The sequence below is a fragment of the Elephas maximus genome, chromosome 10, assembly GCF_024166365.1.
Source record: "Elephas maximus indicus isolate mEleMax1 chromosome 10, mEleMax1 primary haplotype, whole genome shotgun sequence".
NCBI lineage: Eukaryota > Metazoa > Chordata > Mammalia > Proboscidea > Elephantidae > Elephas > Elephas maximus.
The window spans coordinates 66,761,190-66,768,058 of NC_064828.1; positions in this window are offsets into that span (position 1 = coordinate 66,761,190).

Consider the following 6,869-nt stretch of genomic DNA (forward strand, 5'->3'; position numbering starts at 1 on the left):
ATGCAAATTATCAGCAGGGGTTCAAACCAGCCTAGCTAGAGCAGCAGAAGCCACAGAGGTGAAAAAAAAGAAACCACCAGCTGTTCTAAATTACTGGAACATAAATACAAGACAGAGTGTTGGGAGACAAGGTTAGAAAACGATTGGCAAGAGGCCAGACTGAAGAGGGCCTTATATGCCTCGCTAAGGAGCTCAGACTTTATATCCCATAAGCCTGTGTTTTTTAAACGTTGTTTCTCACCACATACAATTACAAAGATTTTTCATTGCAACCCACTGGAACATTACATACATATAGAAATAAAAGATGTGGATATCTAGATATAGAAACATTGAGATACGTATACAAACCAGAAACAAAAATTTCATAAAACAATACTTATCATTCATGAGTACTGATCAGTCTATGTTGTTTTATTTTTAACACTGGTTGTGACCCACAAAATTGATTTCACTACCTAATAAGTGATTGCTCCCAATAGAAGTGGAAATCACTGGAAGATTTTAAGCAAGAGAGGAACACGTTTAGATTCACATTTAACATTGCTCCACTAGCAAGTTGTATAGACAATGGTTTAGAAACAGGACCTATCCGGTGTTGTTCAACAGAACTTTCTGAAATGAAGAAAATATTATTTGTCTGTCCTGTCCCATACAGCAGCCACTAGCCATCTGTGGCTATTGAGTACTTTGCAATGTGGCTGGTTTTGACTGAAGAATTGAAGTTTAAATTTTACTTAATGCTAATCAAGTAAAATTTAAATAAGCACATGTGGCTAGTGGCTACTCTATTGGACAGTGCAGGTCTGTACCGCCACAATTATATGGTAAAACCTTTGTGCAAATTGGAAAAGATTCTCCAAATAAGCAGAGGTCCACACCAGGGCACAGGAGTACAGGCTATCCTTCACCTCCACTCACCCTCTTGGCCACAAACCTTTGTGCAGTACACAAGCTGCCCAATTGTGCACAATGACCTTGGTTAGAGGACTAGAAGCAGGGAGCCCACCACAATGGTCCAGTCAAAAGTTGCCGTGGATCTGAACTAGAGCAGTAGAAGCTGGGATAGAAAGAAGTAAATGTATTTGATAGAATTTGGGAGAGACACTCAGCAGGACCTGACTGACTGGATGCAGGGGTGAGAGAAAGAAAGGGGTCAAAGATGACTTACTCAGTACTACAGGCCCCAAAAGCATAACAAAATGCTATATTAGGTTTGGGGTGAAATAGGGTTTTGGAAATAGTGGTTATGGTGGCACAACATTATGAATGTAACTTAAGCCACTGAACCGTATACTTGAAAATGATTAATATGGCAAATTTTTAAGTTACATATATTTTACAAAAATAAAAAAAGATGAAGAAAAAGAATTTTAAAATTATAGCGTTGGGCAATATATGTCCAGGAAAACTCACAATCTGACAGGCAAATGCAGTTTTCTAGGCTCATGGGAAATGGAATTTGTGAGGTGTCATTCAAGCTAAACTATGAGATACAGCCCCTTTCTTCCAGGGCTTTGAACCAGTTCCGGTTCAAACCTTTACTGAGAATTTGCATTTCTAACAAGTTCCCAGGAAGTTATACATAAGAATCCCTTGGGGATCTTATTAAAATGCAGATTCTGATTCATTATATCTGGGGTGGAAAGGCAAATTCTCAGCTGCGAACTTATTAGAAATGCAAATTATTAGCAAAGGTTTAAACTGGAACAAACCAGTTTGAAGCCCTGCTTTCTTCTAAATGAATCCTATTTACACCTTGAGAAGTGATATTTCACCACCAGAAACCTGGAGAGCCTTCTACCTTTCAACAAGCTTTTCTCCAGCTTCACTTTAAATGTGTCTTTCCCCTGCCTGGGAACTACATCTAGCATCTGATCTCAAAGAATGGAACTGTCCCCTGGGGACCCATCCTTAGTTCTGGAAGGGGCAACCCGTATTTCACCTGAGGAGGTAGAAGGAATTCATAAAAGAAATTTTTATCTTCCCCCAAACCCACTACTGCTGTTACATAAAAAACAAATCACTCCTCTTCATTCAAGGGTAGTATTTTAGGTACAGGTAGTCCTAGACTTATGATGGGGTTTCCTTCTGATGACTCTGTCGTAAGTCGGTTCTGATGTAAGTAGAATAATCCTCCCCCCCCCCTTTTTTTTTTAGTTTTCATTATTATTGCCTTTTATTATCAATATATTTATAAATCCAATCATGGTCTTTGGGGGTTAGAAACATTACATATAAACTTCTGGATATATTTTAATACATACGTACATAAATCATAAAAATTTACTCCGATGATGAAGAAGAGTTACACAACATTGGCATTTTAATTCCACTTGTGGAAGATTCTGGATTATCTGGATTATCCCTGTGAATGGGAATGGCGTTTCCAGTCAGATAATTAGTAAGGGTTGTCTGTATGGTCCTTTTCTTTTTCTCTTCGTATATTTCACCATAACATCTCACTGTTTCCTGAAACTGCCTATCAACTTTAACAAAGCAATCAGCATTTGGGCCCACGTTTTCAAACAACTGAAGCCCCTGATTTAGTTTAGAAAAAAACTCCAGCTAATCCTTTCAGTATAAAAATTTGACTTCTTCCTCTTCCTCATTATTTCTTTCCTCTTCAAAATCTATTAAGTCCTCACCTGTCAGTTCCCCTCCTTTGTATCTTTGAGCTACTCCATGTTAGCAATATCAAGTTCTAAATTCAGCATTCTTGCAATATGGACGATTTTTCCACTGATCTCTTCCATCGTATTGTTCTGATTAAATGCTTGGAGAGTTTTCACATAACTCAGCAATTTTTTCCACATCTCCTGCATGCATTTTCCCATAACTCCTTCCCAGGATGATGTACTAACAATAAACCAAAAAACGAACCGATCAAGTTGATTCCAACTCATAGCGACCCTATAGGACAGAGTGGAACTGCCCCATAGGGTATCCAAGGAGTGGCTGGTAGATTTGAACTAGCAGACCTTTTGTTTAGCAGCCAAGCTCTTAACCACTATACTACCAGGGCTCTAGACAATACTACCCATTGCTGTTGAGTCGATACCGACTCATACTGACTATAGTATTAGGCAGCTGTAATAAATTAGAGAATACACCCATTTTAATAAGGGCAAAGGGCTAATTAGATGAGACAAGACAGTTGGTGGGGAAAATAATAGGTTTGCTGACATTTTGAGTATCATTACAGGCAGTGAACAAACAATCTATACCCAAAATATTCCCAGTCATTTTGAAAGTTGCCTTAACCCTTTCAGCCCATGGGAGTACTTTTGCAGTACATACTGAATTAAGTCCTTGTACTTGTGTATATGGATAGGGCTGGATGATACTTCAAAGAAGTACTAATGATTATCTCCCCCCAACCCCAATTGAATTTCCTTTGTTCAGACAGTCTCCCATCAAATTGCCTCCACTCCCCCAGTGCCCATGCTCTCAACCAAGACAGCTAGACACACGTCAGCCACTGTTGGTGTTTTGTGGCACCCATTAGGTTCCAATGCATGGTGACCCTATAGGACAGAGCAGAACCATTCCCATACGGTTTCCTAGACTGTAATCTTTATGAGCCCCCATGCGTCTGTCAGTTTGTCATACTGTGGGGGATGGCGTGTTGACGTGATGCTGGAAGCTATGCCACTGATATTCAAATACCAGCAGGGTTACCTCTGGCAAACAGGTTTCAGCTGAGCTTCCAGACTAAGACAGGCCAGGAAGAAGGAGCCAGCAGTCTACTTCTGAAAAGAATTAGCCAGTGAAAACCTTATGAATAGCACCAGAACACTGTCTGATATAGTGCCAGAAAATGAGCCCCTCAGGTTGGAAGGCATGCAAAACACGACTGGGGAAGAGCTGCCTCTTCAAAAGTAGAGTTGACCTTAATGACATGGATGGAGTCAAGCTTTCAGGACCTTCATTTTTTGATGTGGCAACACTCAAAATGAGAAGAAACAGCTACAAATATTAAAAATCAGAACGTGAACGTACGAAGTATGAATCTAGGAAAACTGGAAATCGTGAAAAACGAAATGGAATGCATAATCATTGATATCCTAGGCATTCGTGAGCTGAAATGGACTGGCATTGGCCATTTTGAATCGGAACAATCCTATGGTCTGCTAAACCGGGAACAACACCTTAAAGAGGAATGGCATTGCATTCATCATCAAAAAGAACATTTCAGGATCTATCCTGAAGAAAAATGCTGTCAGCAATGGGATAATATCTACACACCTACAAGGAAGACCAATTAATATGACTATTATTCAAATTTATCCACAAACCACTATGGCCAAAGATGAAGAAATTGAATATTTTTACTAACTTCTGCAGTCTGAAATTGATCTAACATGCAATCAGGATGCATTGATAATTACTGGTGATTGGAATGCAAAAGTTGGAGACAAAGAAGAAGGATTGGTAGTTGGAAAATATAGCCTTGATGATAGAAATGACACAAGAGATCGCATGATAGAATTTTGCAAGACCAACGACTTCTTCATTGCAAATAGCTTTTTTCACCAACATCAACTGTGACTACATGTGAACCTTGCCAGATGGACTACACAAGAATCAAATCGACTACATCTGCGGAAGGAGACATTGGAAAAGCTCCATATCATCAGTCAGAACAAGGACAGGGGCCGACTATGGAACACACTATCAACTGCTCACATGCAAGTTCAAGTTGAAAATGAAGAAAATTAGAACAATTCCACAAGAGCCAAAGTACAACCTTGAGCATATCCCACTGAATTTAGAGACCATCTCAAGAATAGATTTGATGCATCAAACACTAATGACCCAAGATCAGACGAGTTGTGGAGTGACATCAATGACATCATACATGAAGAAAGATAAAAGCCATTAAAAAGAGGAAAGCCTGCCTGGAGGGGAGATGAGAGGATGGAGGGGGTTAGGAGCTGGCAAAAAGGACACGAAAAGAGACAGTGGAGGGAGACAGCAGGCTGAATTATTAAAAAAAAAAAAGACAGGAAAGAAAGAAAAGACCAAAATGGATGTCAGAAGAGACTCTGAAACTTGCTCTTGAACACAGAGTAGCTAAAGCAAAAAGAAAAAACAATGAAGTCAAAGAGCTGAACAGAAGATTTCTAAGTGCAGCTCGAGAAGACAAAGGAAAGTATTACAATGACATGTGCAAAGACCTGGAGGTAGAAAACCAAAAGGGAAGAACATGCTCGGCATTCTCAAGCTGAAAGAACTGAAGAAAAAATTCAAGCCTGGAGTTGCAATATTGAAGGATTCTATGAGGAAAATGTTAAACGATGCAGGAAGCATCAATAGAATATGGAAGGAATACACACAATCACTGTACCAAAAAGAACTGGTCGATGTTCAACCATTTCAGGAGACAACATATGATTGGGAACCAATGGTACTGAAGGAACAAGTCCAAGCTGCACTGAAGGCATTGATTGGCAAAAAGCAAGGCTCTGGGAATTGATGGAATATCAATTGAGATGTTTCAACAAATAAATGCAGCACTGGAAGTGTTCACTTGTCTATGTCAACAAATTTGGAAGACAGCGCCTGGCCGACCAACTGGAAGAGGTCCATATCTATGCCTATTCCCAAGAAAAGTGATCCAACTGAATGTGGAAATTATCAAACAATATCATTAATATCACACGCCAGTAAAATTTTGCTGAAGATCATTCAAAAGTGGTTGCAGCAGTATATCGACAGGGAACAGCCAGAAATTCAAGCTGGATTCAGAAGAGGACATGGAACCAGGGATATCATTGCTAATGTCAGATGGATCCTGGCTGAAAGCAGAGACTACCAGAAAGATGTTTACCTGTGTTTTATTGACTATGCAAAGTGTTGAAAAGCAAAGATGTCACCTTGAAGACTAAGGTGTGCCTGACCCAAGCCATGGTGTTTTCAATTGCCTCATTTGCATGGAAAGCTGGATGATGAACAAGAAAGACTGAAGAAGAATTGATTACTTTGAATTGTGGTGTTGGTGAAGAATATTGAATATACCATGGATTGCCAAAAGAATGAACAAATCTGACTTGGAAGAAGTACAACAAGAATGCTCCTTAGAAGCAAAGATGGTGAGACTACGTCTCACATACTTTGGACGTGTTATCAGGAAGGATCAGTCTTTGGAGAAGGACATCATGCTTGGTAAAGTAGAGGGTCAGCAAAAAAGTAGAAAACCCTCAATGAGATGGATTGACACAGTGGCTGCAACAACGGGCTCAAGCACAGCAGCAATTGTGGGGATGGCGAAGGACCAGGCAATGTTTTGTTCTGCTATGCATAGGTTCCCTATGAGTCAGAACTGACTCAACGGCACCTAACGACAGCAACCTTTGCGGAAGCAGATTGCCAGGTCTTTCTCCCATGGAGTGGCAGGCGGGTTCAAACCACCCACCTTTCAGTTAACAGCCAAGCACTTAACCACTGTGCCACCAGGGCTTCTTCATGTTAGCCACTCAAGAACTAGAAAACAAAGTCCATCAATATCATTACACTCAAAGCATCTAGTCTAAGAATAAGATAACGTTCAGGTATACACCTGAGAGAATTGTTTAGCACCCCCCACCCCAGACTTGATGAAGAAAGCCAAGGCTGAGGAAGAGGGAAAAGCAGGTGCTAATCAGTTAGGAGAGTGTGAGCTCAGGAAAGTTGAAATCCTCCCCAGGAACAGGCACCACTTTGTCAAGCCCCGGGAAGCTGCTTGGCAGCTGAGCTCAGTTTTCCTATGCATTGCTGTTGGTCAAGAATGGCAATAGTTTACCCAGCAATCATCCAGGTGGAAGTGATGCTTACCACTCCACTCAGCACCGCATCCAGTCCACACTGAGGGGATCATCTTTGTCCTT